This window comes from Myotis myotis, unplaced genomic scaffold, assembly GCF_014108235.1.
Source record: "Myotis myotis isolate mMyoMyo1 unplaced genomic scaffold, mMyoMyo1.p scaffold_m19_p_12, whole genome shotgun sequence".
NCBI classification, from domain to species: Eukaryota; Metazoa; Chordata; class Mammalia; order Chiroptera; family Vespertilionidae; genus Myotis; species Myotis myotis.
This window is the reverse complement of record NW_023416316.1, coordinates 34006094-34024671: the sequence shown is the minus strand read 5'-3', so window position 1 is coordinate 34024671 and position 18578 is coordinate 34006094. Positions and strand designations below refer to the sequence as shown.

Genomic DNA, 18578 nt, shown 5'->3' with positions numbered 1-18578 from the left:
TCCTATCCACTTCTGGAGACTCTTATCAAGCTCTTATCAGAATCTACTTACACTGCTGTTCCTTGCTCTCAAAGTCTCCTATCGATTGCCACCTCATCAAAAAAAAGCTCCTACTGGTTATCATTCCTTAACTGGCCCTACAGTGCAAATACAGGGCCCAGGTTCTCTTGGTTCCCTTCACCATCTCTTATATCAACAATCCCAGAATTAAAGTAGAGGAAATGGCCTGTCATGGGAAAGGAAGGAATCCTAAGTGTGGAGCAGAAACCTAGGATTTAATTATCATTGTCTCAGGAAATTCATTATGTGATGCTTGTAAATACACTAGGAGATATTATTTTGGTGAAATCGATTCTCTTTAGTGGAGACTAGGTATTTATTCTTTATAGTGATAGTGCAATTATCTAAGATTGCAAAATTGAAGCTTATGGGCTTATGTTTATTTTTATGTTTTAAAAAATTGGGCTAGTGACCCAATTTTAAAATATTGTTTGTGACGGTATTAGGAATTCTGAGAACGTTATATGACCTGGACCAATAGAAAGTCTGAATTTTCTGAATGGTGCTTTGAATTTACAGCATTTAACATATACTCCTATAATTTTATAATAATTTATTCTTGTAATTTATCTTTATTGTTGAAAGTGTTACAGAGTCCCCCAATGACCCTTTCTAGCCCGCCCCTGTCCTGCCCCTGCCCCAGGCCTTCACCACACTATTGTATGTTTCCATCGGTTATGTATATATGCATAAAAATTCTTTGGTTAATCTCTTCCCACCCACCCCCGCCTTCCCTCTGAGATTTATCAGACTGTTCCATGTTTCTTTGTCTCTTGTGTCTAGATTTATTTTGTTCATCAGTTTATTTTGTCCATTAGATTCCACATATGAGTGAGATCATAACATCGTTAAAATGTCCATACTACCCAAAGAAATCTATAGAGTAAATGCAATCCCTATTAAAATGTCAATGGCATATTTCACAGATCTAGAACAACTATTCCAAAAATTTATATGGAATCAAAAAAGACCCCCAATAGTCACAGCAATCTTGAGAAAGAATAACAAAGTTGGAGGAATCACAATACCAGATATTAAGTTATACTACAAAGTCACTGTAATCAAAACAGCATGGTACCAGCACAAGAATAGGCATATAGATCAATGGAACAGACAAAACCCCAGAAATCAACCCAAGCCATTATGCTCAATTAAGATTTGACAAAGGAGGCAAGAGCAGACAAGGGAATAAAGACAGTCTCTTCAATGAATAGTGATGCGAAAAATGGATGGATACATGAAAACATAAAATGAAACTAGACCACCAACTTATACCATACACAAGAATAAACTCAAAATAGATAAAAGATTTAAATGTAAGTCATGAAACCATACAAATCCTAGAAAACATAGGCAGCAAAATCGCAGACATCTCTCAAAGCAATATGTTTATAGCTATATCTCCTAAGGCAAAGGAAACTAAGAAGAAAATAAACAAATGAGATTACATCAAAATAAAAAGTTTCTGCACAGCAAAAGAAAACATCAACAAAATGAAAAGGGAGCTCACTGTATGGGAGAACATATTTGCCAATGATACATCTGGTAAGGAGTTAATATCCAAAATATATAAGGAACTTATAATAATTTGTATCCTTTTTAACTGGCCTTTGTAAATTAGGAGACAGAAAAATGACATGATTATCAAAAATAATTCTGTGAATATAGCCAAGGACTCTGAAAAACATTCAAAATTAAACTTCTTTTATGGAGAAAATATTAACATCACCAAGAAAAAAAAATAACCTTAATAAGGAAAGATCCATGACACAGTTCATCTGAGAACAGTCTCTATTTTGGCCAGAGATAGAAACAAAACAAAACTGAAGCATTTAAGTCAAAACTTGCATTTGTCTGGGCTCTGCTGTCTACTGTTGTTTTTTTTTTTTTTTCCCCACTAAGAATAAGGGCTGCTTTGTGATACAAAAAGGCTCTAATTTTCCCAGTGCTTCCCCCACTCCCCTCCACACACACGCACACGCATGGCGGGGGTAGGGGGAGGACATTATTTCCTTCTCTTGTGGTTCAGACAGGGCTGGGTTAAGAAGACACCAACATGGAGCACCACAGGTACTGGAGGTGATTGAAGTGAGGTACCCAGACCAGTGGCATCAATTTCTCCAGGAAACCTGTCAGAAATGCTACAGAATCAGAAGCTCTGGGCTGGAGCCCAGCAGTCAGGTTAAGTGACCCCTGCAGGTGACTCTGATGTCTGCCTGAGTTTGAGAACCTGATGTCTGAACTGTTCATTCAGGACAAAGATCAGGAAAATAGGTGAAAGCACCAGCTCACAGCTATGTCAGCTGTACTTTTTAGTTCTTGTCTAAATATAAAATGTGACATAAAATGAATGCACCATGAGTGCCAACTTTTGATTCTTGGAAGGTATTTGAGCTTATCAAAGGAAACAAATATATTTAAAAGTTTGATAATTCAGTAATTACAGTTTGATATAAAATACATAATATTAGAGGGTGGGTATTGCATGTAAAATATATTTAACAACTTCATTTTTCTTTTTTTAAAAATATATTTTATTGATTTTTTACAGAGAGGAAGGGAGAGGGATAGAGAGCCAGAAACATCGATGAGAGAGAAACATCGACCAGCTGCCTCCTGCACACTCCCCACTGGGGATGTGCCTGCAACCAAGGTACATGCCCTTGACCGGAATCGAACCCAGGACCCTTGAGTCCACAGACCAATGCTCTATCCACTGAGCCAAATCAGTTAGGGCCATTTTTCTTAAAATGCTTATAAATTGGGATTCTTTAATAATGAAGCAAGTTACGTAATAAGTTAGAATTAGTTTAAAAGTATCTACCTGGACTCATAACTATGAGGTATTATGACATGTAATTAAAAAAGGATATACTGCTTCTGTAGGGACCTTGCACACAATCATCGAGGCATGAATAAACCAGGCATCACATCTTTGGACTTTAGCCCATTTGAAGAAATCACTGCTCTCAGTCATAGCTGGAAATATACCAAGGGGCTGAATAAAAGCAATATGGACCTGGAACTTCTTGTGGTCAAAGTAAGTATGCTTTCAAATGTAACCATCAAAGTGTTCACCTCAAAGTTCACTTCAAAGCCTGGTCACAGGAAGTCTCAGATACTTAAACAAATATATGATGTTACTGTCCATTGGAACACAATACACTAAAAGAGCTATAAGTCTAGAATCTGTACCAAAAAAAGGACATAGGCACTTTTAAGTGTGTGCAGGAGTTTCCATTAATATTTACAGGAAGATGTTACATATTTACCCATTGAAAGTATTCAGTTTTAAAATTAAGTATATTCTAAGCTATGATTACTATAATCACCACCTAAGTTACCCATCACAAAATATAGACAGGCCTACAGAAGATAGATTTAGAATAATGTCTTATTCTATTCAGGATTCAGTAACACAATGCCATGTATGGTGGCTTATAAACAACAGAAACTATTCCTCACATTCTATAGCTGAAAAGTTCAAGGTAATGGCACTGTCAGACTCAGTGTCTGGTGAGAGCCCGCTTCCTCATGGGTGGCATGCTCTCCTAGTGTCCCACAGGGGGCAAGGAACAAGGGAGCCTCTTAGGACTTTTTGATAAGGGCATTAATTCCATTTACAGCATAAGGGCTCAGTCCTCAGAACCTAACCTCCTCCCAAAATCCCCATCTCCCAGTATCATCACTTTGGAGTTAGAATTTCAATATATAAATCGGTAGGGACACAAACCATTGCAATGCTGTTGCATTATTTTCAAGTGGAACAGTGATTAAAGTATCCTATCTAATAAAAGACAAAAAGGATAAATGACCGTACCTTTGCTACACTTCCCATTGGCTAATCAGGGCGATATGCAAATTAACTGCCAAGAAAGATGGCGGTTAACCACCAACAAAGATGGCGGTTAATTTGCATATGTAGGCGCAGGAGCAGTGAGCGAAGGTTGGCATGGCAAGCGAAGAGCAAAGAGGGAAGCCCGCCATGCCAGCCTCTGCCACACCCCCGGGGCCCCCAGAGAGTCTGCGGAGAGGACCGGCCTCCCAAGCGGAGAGTCTCCGTGGTCAGACGGCATGGTGTCGGGACTGGAATAAAGACGGAGGTGACTCAGACACCTGGCGGCAGCGTTAGATCAGCAAGCAGGGCCTTTCAGCCAGGACTCCGGGGGTGGGGCGAGGGAGGTGAGCCAGAAATAGAGAACTACAACTCCCAGGAGGCTTAGTGGCCGGGGCCCCGGTGCCTGGCCATGGAATCATATGGGGCGTGTCGTTTTGCTAGCCACTTTAACCTAAAGGTTTGCAAGGTTAGAAGTTCTACGCAGGGAGCCGGGGAGAAATGGAGCTGGAGCAGAGAGAGGGGACCATGGCAGCCGTGGGCTTTGAGGAGTTCTCAGCACCTCCCGGCTCAGAGCTGGCACTGCCTCTGCTGTTCGGTGGTCACATCCTGGAGAGCGAGCTTGAGACCAAAGTGGAGTTCTTGTCTAGGGGTCTGGGCAGCTCCAGCCTCCAGGAGTGAGACGAAGAGGAGAAGGCAGCCCGAGGCTGGCAGCGGCGCCAACGGGAACTCAATCGCATGAAGTACCAGGCGCTGGGTCGGCGCTGCAGGGAGATTGAGCAGGTGAACGAGCGGGTCCTAAACAGGCTCCATCAGGTACAGAGGATAACACAGAGACTCCAGCAGGAGCGGAGTTTCCTCAGGAGGGTGCTGGACTCCTATGGCGATGACTACCGGGCCAGCCAGTTCTCTATCTTACTGGAGGACAAGGGCAGTCAGGGCACAGATGCCCCCACACCAGGCAATACTGAGAACGAGTCTCCAGAGAAAGAGGGGCTGTCCCCACCCAGGAGGATGCCAGCACCCACAGAAGCCAGCAGTCCCGGCCCCTGGCGAGGGGCCCAGCGGGTGGAAGAGGCGGCAAGTGCCATGGGAAGGGCGCCAGGCGGGAGTCCCGCTGACTCCGGAGCTGGCCCCTGTGCAGATAAAGGTGGAGGAAGACTTTGGCTTCGAAACAAACGAGGCCCTGGACTCAAGTTGGGTTTCTCGGGGGCCAGACAAGCTGCTGCCCTACCCCACCCTAGCCAGCCCCCCCTTTGACGGACCCCCCAATAAACAGACCCCATGCTCTCCTCGGCAAAAACAAAACAAAACAAAACAAAAACAAAAACAAAAAAAAACAACTAAGCCCTTCGCCTGCCGCGCCGGCCTCGGCCTCGTCCCCGGGACCCACGCAGTGAGCAAAGAGCTAAGCCCCTCGCCCACCACACTGGCCCCTCCCAGCGAAGAGCGAAGGCCTGGGTTCCGGGTACCGGAGGAAAACTGGTGCCAGTGGCCAGGGGAATGGGCCGCTGAGGGCACAGGCCGGGCTGAGGAATCCACCCGAGTGCACAAATTTTTGTGCACTGAGCCTCTAGTTGGTGATAATGATAGTATATCACATTAAAATAGAGAAAATAGGTTTAAGAATATGTATATTACATATATCTTATTAGTTATTTTCTATATAAAAGGTAAAATTATGTAGTTATGTATGCCTCAGATTATTTTTTATTATACTTTACTGGGGAACAGAACACAATCACATCAATATATGATTAGACTACACATGATAGGGGCAGGAGGAACATGTTTGGGGCTGGAAGGTACTTACTCACACAAGTGGGACATAGAGGAAGAAAACCAATATTAGCACATTAGAAACCATTACAGAGAATGAGGAACTGCAGAGGCATTTTAAAACCTGTGCAGAACTTAAGACTGAAGCCATATGGGAAAACAGTTGTGGATAAAAGAAAAATCAACAAGTTCTCAATTATATTTTTCACCAGTTATATTTTCACCACAAACATATTGTCTGCCTTACAACTGCTCTCTTCATTGCACTCAGCTCATTTTTCACAGCAGAGGTTTGACCCCCAAATGTATAAGATAAGGTTATGGCAAGACTTTTATCTATAGACTTAGAGGCCCAGTGCATGAAAATCATGCCTGGGTAAAGTCCCTAAGCCTGGCTGGTGATCAGGACCAATCCAGGGCCTTCTGGCTGCCGGCCGGGGCCTTCCTTTGTTCTGCACCACCCCTGGTGGTCAGAGCACGTCATAGAGAGCAATCAAACTCCTGGTCTTTCGGTCAAACTCCCAAGGGGACACTTTTATACATATATAAAAGGCTAATACATATTAGCCTTTTATATATTGTATATAGATTCATCCTTTTAGATGTGGATAGATATAAATTCCTTTATGCAAGAATTTTTTTCTGAGAAAGAAAGCATTTCTTCAAGTGAAGGACTCATAATTTCAGAGCTCTACAGCCACTCAGAAGATCACTCCTTTGTAAATGAATTACCTGCCATGCTTTTATTGGCATTATCTGCCTCTATTTCCAACAGATTGGGAAAATGATGGACAAGTTAAAGCAGAGTTCTCCCCAACAATATTTAACTTTTTTCTACATACATTCAGGTTATTAGGAAAGAGAAAAATATGGACTCATATCTTCTGAGAAACCTAGTAATCTCATGGACAGCAAGACTTGACAGGCATAATAGTATGCTGTTCTTTGAAGTTCCATTTGGCAAAGTTTTGAGATTGGCAAATAGTTAATACAGGTCTACTTTCCTTTACTGAAACCTTGGAGCCAGATGTATCTGAGAATTTGGATAAATTTTCAGATGCAAAAAATTTTATGGAACATTTGGTATATAATATGTAACTTCCCACAGATGGGTCTGAGATAGCATCCTATAATCAAACACATTAACATATCTGCCATAAAGTCACACTAAGTTATTATTAACTAGAGGCCCAGTATATGCAATTCATGCACAGGTATGGTCCTTAGGCCTGGCTGGCAATCAGCGCTGATCAGGTTCCTCACCTCCCCACCTCCTTCTTCCCTCGCTCCTTCAGCACCCCACCACAGCCGCTGGCCGCTTGCCATGTTACACACTGCCCCCTCATAGTCAGCGCACATCATAGCGAACGATCGAACTCCTGGTCTCCCAATAGAACTCCCGAGGGGGCAATTTGCATATTAGCCTTTTATTATATAAGATACACTCTGATTAACCTCTTGTGAACTCAAGACAGGTAATGGCTCCAAATTTTAAAAAAAGACAATTTTAGAGATTTTTGAAATTTGAAAGGCAACTAAAAATTGTCAACCTGAAGAACAAAAATCATTGTTATTATTTACTATTATTACTATTGTTATTGTTTATACTGCTTTCCATGTGGCAGACACATAGTAAGTGGTTGAAAAAACACTTATTAAATCCTCACAAGAGTATTTTATATACATAATCAAAACTCATTTTAAGAAATTAAAGTGTCAGACTCCTACAAAGGAACAATCAAGATTCTATTCTATGAATGACCAATCCATAAAAGTTCCCACTATTCCCTTCTTCCTTTTTCTTATTGCATACTGTGTATTTAATGCCTACTATGTGTCAGACATTTTTTTTGACACTCAATAGACAACAAGAAACAAAAATGCTCTGCTCTCATGGGATGGGGGCGTGGAATAGACAAAAATACATTTTAAAAAACTATAAAGTAGTAATAAAAGTAATCCTATATAATAAAAGCCTAATATGCTAAGTGAACGACTGTTAGACTATTCGAGCAGTCACTATGATGCGCACTGACCACCAGGGGCAGATGCTCTGACCAGTAGGTTAGCTTGCTACTGGAGTCCAGCTGGTGAGGACTGGGCGAGATGAGCCAGACACACCCTGGAGCCCTCCCACAGTCCCTCTCCAGCCCCCATCATGTACCGGTGGGGTCCCTTTGGCCTGGCCTGTGTCCTTTGGCAATCTGGGACTCCTCAGGGGATGTTGGAGAGCCAGTTTCGGCCTGGTTCCCACAGGCCAGTCTGAGGGACCCGACCGGTGCACAAATATGTGCACCAGGCCTCAAGTGCAGTATAAGGACATAATAAATAAGGATGTGGAGACACAGACATATTTACTAAAGGGTGAGAGAAAAGGCCTCCCTAAGCACTTTGAGCAGAGAACTGAATAAACTGAAGTAAGTGTGGTAACTGGGGAAGAGCATTGCAGGCAAAGGGAAGAGGAAATGCAAATGGCCTGAGGTGGAGACAGCCAGATAAAATACCAGTGTGTTCCATGATGCCTGTGTATCTCTGTTTGTTGCCAGTATGCCCCTTGTAATACTTGGAACATACTTATAATGAAAAATATTTGATATTTATCTGAAATTCAAATTGAAATAGGTGTCCTATATTTTTTATTTCTCAATTTGGCAACCTTTTTTCAGGTAAAAAATGTGCTTGCCTTAACACAGGGACAGAAAAGAGGCTGAGTATGGAGGCCAATGTGTCAAGAACAGAGTGATCTCAAGAAGGGAAGTATCATGAGCCACATGTTTATATGGAGCACTTGAAATGTGGCAGGTCAGCACTGAGATGTGCTGTGAGTCTACAGCACAACCTCAATGTGAAAGCCACTGTAGGAAATTGAAGGTGAAATACCTCATTAATAATTTCTCATTCTGATGTACTGCTGGATCTGATTTGCTAGAATTTTGTTGTCATCTATGTTCATGAGGGATATTGGCCTGTAATTCTCTTTCATTGTGTGTTGTCTTTATCTGGTTTTGGTATTAGGGTGATGTTGGCTTCATAGAATGAGGTTGGAAGTGTTACATCATCTTGAATTTTTTGGAATAGTCTGAGGAGGATAGGTTTTAGTTCTTCCTTGAATGTTTGGTAAAACTCCCCTGTGAAGCTGTTTGGCCCTGGGCTTTAGTTAGCTGGAAGCTTTTTGATGACTGCTTCAATTTCTTCCATAGTAATCAGCCTATTGAGATTTTTAGATTCTTCCTGATTGAGTTTTGGAAGGTTGTATTTTTCTAGGAACATGTCCATTTCCCCCAGGTCGTCTAGTTTGTTGGAATAGAGTCGTTCATAGTATTTTTAAACAATCCTTTTTATTTCTGTGGGGTCTGTTGTTAGTTCGCCTCTTTCATTTCTGATTTTGTTTATTTGGGTCCTCTCTCTTTGCTTCTTGGTGAGCCTGGCTAGAGGCTCATCACTCTTGTTTATCCTTTCAAAGAACCAGCTCTTGGTTTCATTGATCTTTTGTATTGTTTTTTTTGGTCTCTATGCATTTATTTCTGCTCTGATCTTTATTATCTCCTTCCTTCTGCTCACTCTGAGCTTTTCTTGTTGCTCTCTTTCTAACTCTTTGAGTTGTAGAGTTAGATGATTTACTACCATCTTTTTTTGTTTTTTTAGGTAGGCCTGTAAAGCTATAAACTTCCTCCCCAGGACTGCTTTCATTGTGTCCCATAGATTTTGGATTGTTGTGTTTTCACTGTCATTAGCTTCCAGTATGTTTTTAATTTCTTCTTTGATCTCTTTGGTAACCCAATCATTGTTTAATAGCATGCTATTCAGCTTCCAAGTATTGGAATTTTTTGGATTTTTTTTATTGTAGTTTATTTCTAATATTATGCCATTGCGGTCTGAGAAGATGCTTGATATGATTTCAGTCTTCTTGAATTTGAGGAGACTTTGCTTGTGACCAAATATGTGGTCTCTTTTTGAAAATGTCCCATGTGCACTTGAGAAGAATGTATATTTCATGGCTTTGGGATGAAATGTTCTGAGATGTCAATTAAGTCCAACTGATCTAGTGAGTCATTTAGGATTGCTGCTTCTTTGCTGATTTTTTGTCTAGAGGATTTATCCAGAGATGTCAGTGGTATATTAAAGTCCCCTACTATGATTGTATTATTGTCGATATTTCCCTTGATATCATGATTACATATTGAACTAATAATATTGAAGGTGTATTGAGTCAAAGTATATTATTGAAATTAATTTAAGTTCTTATTTATTAATATTTCCACTAAACCTTCAAACTTACATATGTGGTGCACAGTATATTCCAATTGTATGGTGCCACATGAGAAAGAAAATGGCTGTCTGAGAAAGGAGACCATGGGAAGGACTTTTGATTTTACTTAAGTGGGATGAAAAGGCATTGGAAGTTGTAAGCACAGGAGAGCCATGATCTAACATATTTAAAAATAATCACTGGGATTACTGCCTTCAGTCCCCTCCAATGAACCCCAACTAAGATCACTTAGTAGTAAACACAAATGATTCTCCAGGTGGCTACTATTTATTATCTACAGGGATTATCGCTTACTCTCTCACCTTGTCTCCCGGGTCCCAGGCTAAATTATCACAATGATTGAAATTCACCAACACAACTGACCTGTGGCCTTTTGTTCTAAATCCTGCTTCCAGAGTCACAGACTCAAAACTATTCTTGGAGAAGCTACCAGTGCCAGGTACTATTCTAAGTGTTAAGGATACGGCCGTAAGAGAAGGAAAAAGAAAAAGCAATAAAAACTATGCATCATGGGATTTATATTTCTTTGACCAAAAAAAAAAAATAAAATAAAATGAGTATCTAATATATTAGAGTTAAAGTGGTACAGTAAAAGATAAAACAAGCAATGGTTAGGGATTGAATTATTTTCATTTTAAAAGGAGTAGTAAGTTGGAAGACTTCACATGAAGCAGGGCAATAAGGGACCCACATGGATATTGGGGGAGGGCAGTTCCAGGCACAGGAAACAGGGAATGCATAGGCTCTGAGACTGAGACTTCGTCTGGTGAAAGAACAGCAGGAAGGACAGGGTGTCTAGAAAGAGTGAACAGGTGGGAGAGTAGGAAATAAAGTATGTTTTGACAAAACTATCTACTTTAATGCTCCTGAAGTGCAGTTAGAGGCAATTGGCTTTGCAGAATTGTGATGTTCTGGAAGAGCAAAAATAGTTCTGAATTCTACTCAGGAATAGGCTACTAATACCCAACCACAGGGCTGTCTTGAAACTTACACAAATTTCTTGATTGGAAAAGTCCTTTAGAGGTTTGAGGTGCAATCTGAAGCAAGACAGAGCTGCTGAACCAGATATGGTCCACATTAATGTGGCCCTCATGACCTAGCTTTGTAGCTACAGAATGTACCTAGTACACCCCACAACAGAGATGGTGGATGGCTGTGCCATTAGTGTCCATATCAGAACGTGAACATTAATGTACCCTGAGCTGGCCTAGCCCTCTGGGGGATTGGCAACAAGCACCCAGGGCTACTAGGATTGAGGGTACAGGGTTTTAGAGGAAGTTTCATATAAGAGGCAAAAAGAGCAACTGGTTTGTAAGGAAAGTGAATCAGAGACAAATAGGGGATTTCAAAAAATGTTATGTTCATAAAACAAGACCAGGCTTATGAAAAAAGAAACAGAGAACTGAGAAATGTTATACATGACATTGCCAAATATAAAATTTATTAAACAGACTAATTAGCATAACACCACTGAATGATATGATTAGCATAACACCACTGCATGGGGGGGGGGGGGGACAGAAAGGTGACTACAGGATAAGTGTGACCCAGAGTGACAGGTGTGGGAAAGGAAGGGGTACAGGAGGGCAAAGTTAGACAAAGGCCCTCATTCAGGAACAGGACAAGAAACCCAAAGTGGCTGAAGCTTTGTCCAGTAGCTAATATTTCACAATCAAAAAGGTCAGAGGGAAACAGAGAACCTCTGTGGGTCCCCTAGGTAATTGGGTCCCCCTTATTGTGCATGTGTGTGCAACAGCTAGATGCAACAAGGAATAAGGAGACGTTATGCAGAAGAAGTGATATTTGGAAGGAAGAGAAGACTACTGGGGGAAAGAAATATGAAAGTAAATAAGGTACATGCATTTGAAACACCCAGTTCAGGTTGGCCTATTGACTAGTCAGCAGCAGTCCACTGGACACCCACTGAGACAGATATCGGCCTGCCACGGGAAGTGTGACTCCACTGGTGCCAAATGATAAAATAACTTAACTCAGCACTTCCAGGTGTGTTCTGAGGATGTTGTCCCTTTACCTGTTTTGTGATAACAAGGTCCAATGACCCAACATGTTAGGAAAACACTGCAAACTATATCCTTGCCTTAGAGCTTCCTAATGCATGTTGCATATTAAAGGGTTTGAGAAGTCCTGAGGTAAGAAATCTACAGAATCTTAACACACCATTTCCCAAATTTACTTGGATAAGGAATTGTTTTATTCATGTAACATGTAACACACATGCATATGCATCAAAATTAATGAGCCATGCTGTGGAGGAACAAGCTTCGGTGAACTTGCTGTGCATCCTGGCCTGGGCATGGCTAAAGGAGAGAGGCCAGAGTGCATCTACGCTGTCCTTCCACACCCCCTTCAACCCAGCACATTCAGGGTTTCATGAAGTGTCAGCCCTGCCTAAGATGATGATCTTGAACTAGAACTCACCCAAATGGGGCTTAATACCATGATCTGGTCCTATCCATTTCCTCATCCACATCTTCCACTCTTGCCTAATAAAGAGGAGAGCTATCAGTGATGTCAGAAGAAGAAGGAGGAGGAGGAGGAGGAGGAGGAAGAAGAGAAGGAGGAGAAGGAGGAGAAGGAGGAGGAGGAGGAGGAGGAGGAGGAGGAGGAGGAGGAGGAGGAGGAGGAGGAGGAGGGGGGAGGGGGAGGGGGAGAAGGAGGGGGAGGAAAGAAAAACCTCTCTCCAGCATGTAAAATAATCTATATTATCATCTTTTTCTCCTCTCTTTGCTAAATTCTCCTTTAATAACCAGTTCCAAAAATTAATAAAAATATAAATAACAAAATAAAATGACTATTAAATCACCAAAGGAATAGCATATTACAAAGGAAAAATGTGAAATAAATTCTGTGGCAAGTGAGGTCACTGGCAGCTGGGGGTTCGCAATACATAGAAACCTGACAGGGATGCTTGAAAGGCTGGTCACACTGAAATAAACAGAGTAGGAATGGAGGTTCTAGGAAACAGGATGCCACATTCTGTGCAGAAAACCAGGCCATCAGCGTCTAAGTCTTTTGGCCTCCTCCTATTAGAAATGACTGTTCTCCTATGGCTTTAAATAACAACTCCTGTATTTATGGGTAACACACACACTTACGTTTTCCATAAACATATCCATAGTCTATTTCATTAAGGATGTTTTTTACATTAAATGTTCAATGGATAGTAGATTAACATTATAAGACATTTACCTTAGATAGGAAAATGTCAAAACAAAGAAGAGGAATTTTCTATTTCTTCTTGAGGCTTCTAAGGCACAGGAGGATTTTTTTATTATTCAGAGAAATCTACATGTAAAAAAAATAATAAAAATAACCTAACTCAGGAATTTGATATGCTGTGTCCTGGCTTGTGACAATGACAAACTTTTTTAGCCTAATTGGATTTTGGTTTCTTCATATGTAAAAAGGAACCAGTGATATAAATGGAAGGAGGGGAGTGTCAACAAACAAACAGCAATCAATGGTCTAAATCCATAAATAACATGTTATTAGAGCATAGCCACACCCACTTGTTTATGTATTTCCTATGGTTGGTTTCATTGAGTAGTAGGGACAGAAATGATATGGTCCATAGAGCCTAAAATATTTATTCTCTGGCCCCTATACAGAAAAACAATTTGCTCAGGAAAGTTTCTGCCAGCTCTGACATCCTGCCGATTATCACCCCACAAAAGACGTAACCGTTGTCATTGGAATACAGGTGTTAGGAGCAGAGGAAAAGGCAGGAATAAGTCACCCCAATTTAAATATTTCATGCACCTTTAATGGGTTGCTTTGCCACCCACAGCATTTTGACAATGAACCACACACCAAATTGCTGTAACTAGTGCCAAGAAAACACATTTTGAAAACAAAGCTTGCTTTCTGGTCCTTGACTTATGAAAATGCATGATGTGAATTGCTCTCAAATAAGGTGTGTGTTGTGCTGTGTCTCCAGCTTTGAATCTCAGAAACCGCAGCATTCCTCAGCTCAGCCTCCTCCATAGAAGAGGGAGAGCTTGCCTTGCCAAACAGATGAACAAACTCTGACATTTTATTTATTTTGCTTTCTGGAAACACTCACTCAAAGGGAAAAGGGTCCCCAAATTTTCTGCATCTGCTGTCTGAATCCTTTTTAAAAATATGCCTAAGGAAGCTGCGTGGGTGGCCATGGAGAATGGTTGAATCAGCCTGAATTTCACATATTGGGTGCTTTGAACTGTTCCCAGTGATCAGATTATCCACAGGGTCCTGACCATGTCTGGCAGCCCACTCACAATTGCCTAAGATTTACAACAACACCAAAGGGATTTTCCTGGATGATGTTCTCCCTTAACATTTAACCCAATACATTGAAAGACAAGCTACCATTCTGGTGTTGACATCAGATAAGAATTCATTTAGAAAAATGTCAAGAACATAAAAACTCAATCACCAAGTGATTACAGATACTAAACCTCAGAGTCTCAGAGAGATTCTAAATTTTACAAGAGAACATTTTCCCATTGTGTAAATGTTTTTGAGGGAGGGGTGTGCATATTCTGTTAAACTGTGACATTCATAAGGTACCAATTTTAAATAATAACTGCACATAAAATGAAAAAACACACAAGAGAAGTCAATTATATTGGAATTTTGTAGCAGTTTAATAGGAATATGCTGCTGGTAGATTCTGAGAGATGTTGATGAGTTCTCTGTGACTCAAAGATGCCTCCATTCATTCTCTTATTTCATAAAGGACATTAGACACTAGGATAGACCCTTGTGGGGATTGGACTAGGGCCGTGGTCGGCAAACTGCGGCTCGTGAGCCACATGCGGCTCTTTGGCCCCTTGAGTGTGGCTCTTCCTAAGCCTTAGGAGTACCCTAATTAAGTTAATAACAATGTACCTACCTATATAGTTTAAGTTTAAAAAATTTGGCTCTCAAAAGAAATTTCAATCGTCGTACTGTTGATATTTGGCTCTGTTGACTAATGAGTTTGCCGACCACTGGACTAGGGTTATTTCTTCTCATGAATACTGCATCCTTACCTATTTTTTAATGTTGGGATGAGAATCCTGCAAGACAAGTAAATATTTTTATAAGAAAATAGTTTGGGAAGTTTAAGAAGACTTAGATAACCAGACCATGCTTCTCACCCACAAAGTCTGAAAATTTAGTACACCGATGCCAGGGCTCCATTCCCCGCCATTGTACTCTCTCGAAGAACCAATATGAGAGGGAATTTAAGAAAACATATCCTAAACCATCTCTAGTCTCTGCTTCCTCCAGCACCTTCCCCAGAACCTGAAGATGCTCTTGTGAGGAGAAAGGAGATAGGTAGGCTTTGGATTTTCTGCCACATCAGTTCTCTGTCTCCAATGCAAATACTGAAACACTGACATTGTCTGAGTGCCAACTCTGTTAGGCACTATGACCACATCATTTCAGGTAATTGTCATAATGCTGCAAAGTTGATGTTACTATATAATGATTATCTTTATTTCATGGTTGAGGGGACTTAGGTTTAAACCAAGGGCATTGGTGAAAGTAATAGATTTAGTAGTGGCAAAGACAATATTTGGACTTAACTCGGTTTGGTTCCCAAACCCTTGCTAATCCCACCATACTCTGTGGTGGGGAGAACCTCTCTTCCTTCAGAGCCAAGCATTCAAGAAACAAACAAACAAACAAAACAAAAAAAAACCTTTCCATTTTCTTTTTCCCATAAAGGATGAGAGAACCCTCTGATGTGAAGTGGACAGGGGCTGGTATTCTCTCCAGAAGTATTGGGGCACATGCCCTCAAACCCCAAAGCTTTGCCTTAGAAGCTGCGTTACACCTGGAAAGGCTCAGAAGGATGAAGACCAGTTACAGAAATGTACCACTTCACTGTGTTCCCAGACTTCTTGGAAGTGTTGCCATGTATTTTGCCAACTGATATGCAGAAGTATCTGTGGTACCTACATACTGGTGACTACTGCAGGTGTGATGGTTTGCCCAGTGTGAAGTTGAAGGGCCCTGGCCACCTTAAAGAAGAAATAGGGGCCATCTCTTTGTTTTCATTGTCAACTCTGTCCACTAGGCAGTGACTAACACATTGTTGCTCTCAGGACAGAGCTGGCTCTCCCACATCTCACATCACACAGGAATGATGGTAAAACTGCCACAAATTTCAGCAAGTCAAACATGTGAAAGACCAGGAAAATCAGATGGTGAAAAGTTCAAATTCTATCATCTTCAAAGAATGTGACACATGTACACACACCTATGTATATGTACATATTTGTAGGTAAAGAAAGTATTGGAAAGTAGGCAGTTGAGAATTTGAGCTTCTTCAGGAGGCTATTTTGATGAAAAACTACAAATGATTTATATAATTTAGTTCATTTAAAGTGCTTGAAAGCAATTTCTTATCAATGGTAGGTGAGAAACACTACCCTTTTATATACTGATTACACACTTACTCTCTTTAGAAAAAAATTAAATAGAATGTACAGACAGGAACTTAGCCTAAACTGGTTCATCATAAATTTCAAACATGTGAGACCTGATTTACCATATTTGATTTCTCAGGCATATCTGAGAAAGGGTTTGTACACAAGCACTACACCTTTCCAAAATCAGCATCTTAAAGTACCCCACTTTATTTATTTATTTTTTTAAAGTAAGGCTTCTTCTTTTACTTATTTATGTATTTATGTATTTATTTATCTATTTAAAAATATATTTTATTGATTTTTTACAGAGAGGAAGGGAGAGGGATAGAGAATTAGAAACATCGATGAGAGAGAAACATTGATCAGCTGCCTCCTGCATGTCTCCCACTGGGGATGTGCCCGCAACTCAGGTACATGCCCTTGACCGGAATCAAACCTGGGACCCTTCAGTCTGCAGGCTGATGCTCTATCCACTGAGCCAAACCGGTTTCGGCAGTACCCCACTTTATAGAAAATACCAGGATGCTTGTGAAAATGATGACAGCAGCTGCCTCTGTGTGGGGAAATTGAGGGGCTTGAAACAGGATCGGAGGGAGACTTAACTGTATACTTTTGTGTCTTTTGGACTTTGAATCAGGTTCTTTGCTTATTCAAAATAATTGAAATGAAATTTCTAAATTAGTATGCAGGGTCACTCTTTTATTTACTATCTCTGACAAGGAAGCCATTATTTTATATTTATTCTCCTCATGTATTTGCCATGACTTTCAAAATCTTCAAGAAATCTCATCATTACTTTCCTATCTCTAACCCATGCCCATTTCTTTGGAGGTACCTGCTGTGTTCTTCAGCATGTTTCACATGATAATGCTGTGTGTCTGTATTTGGATTACAGATCTCCAAGGGTGATTGCCACGGGAGGTTGGTTGAGTGTTGGTTCTGATGGCTGACAGCCTAGGTTTGCATTTTGAGTTCTGCCTCTTACTAATTTTATACCGTTGGTCAAGTCACTAAAAAAATCTCTAAAGACTCAGTTTCCTCATTTCTGAAAATAGGATAATAATAATAATAATAATAATAATATCTTATAGAATGGTTAAAATTGTATATGGCTCAATAAATATTATATATAATATTCTTATTATTATGCCTTTGTGTTTAAGAGAGTATATAATTCTCACACTTTAAATTAAATTCAAATAAATTATGTTAGTGTAAAAATATTTCTGACTGAAGCAAATAGAAAATAAGAAGAATATCCTAAAGACAGTAATAAGAATTAGAAAAGATAAGTAAATGGTAGCTGCCATCTAGAAATTACATTTATTCTATTGCCTTCCCCACAGCCAAACAAAGAAGGATGTATAATAAAAACTACTTGAGACCACCTCCTGCCTTATTTTCTCTTGGGTTGCTTTGTTGATACATTGCCAACCAGAGTATGGCGTCCAGGTGCTGCCACTCAGATGTAGTTTTCACCCTGGGTTTTCCTCCATGGCCCTTTGCTTTTTATCTCTGGTTCCTAGTATTCCTAATTACTTGGGAATAATTCCCAGCCCTAGCTGAATCCAACCTCCATCATGAGCCACATGACTTGCTCCCGAGAGGAAGTGAGTAGAAAAGCTTTCATGGTTGGCGTCAGTAAACTTTACTGAATGTCCAACACATGTTGAGTGGTGTTCTCAGGCAATAGGGGGTACATGCATGCCTATGTCCTAGACATAAAAGAAATAATAGACTTGGCTCTATTCCCCTGTAGTCTTGTACAAGGTCAAAATGAAATACAGAAAAGCAAACTCTCTGATATACATGGATGCACTTTGTCTTGTGAACTTTGGGCTGAAACAGTTCTTCCCGCTCCCCTCTCTCCTGTTTCTCAGCAAACGCTTTATCCATCATTTCTATGTTAAATATATTTTCTGGCAGGAAGCTCATCTGGCACACATATTTTAACCAATTCTCAAACAAACAAACAAACAAATAAGTGTGTCTGCCCCTAACCCCCTGTGCGGAGCAGACTGTGGGCGGTCACTCTGAGGTTAGACTGCAGGGCAGGAAATACCCAGCTCACACTATTCAAAGTGCCAAGCAGCCAATTAACTATTACATTCATACATTCTCTTAATCTCCATGGCGGCGCAATTCAGCATTGCCACATATAGAATCTATCCCCCACAGACCTTGGAAAGTGCAAAATGGCCACATAAAAGGA

General features: G+C 40.6%; 1 pseudogene; it reads left to right on the top strand.

Annotated features, from left to right (window-relative positions):
* Nucleotides 1–4323: 4323 nt before the first annotated feature.
* The window catches only part of LOC118667725, a 33612-nt pseudogene continuing 19357 nt past the window's right edge, over nt 4324–18578 (top strand).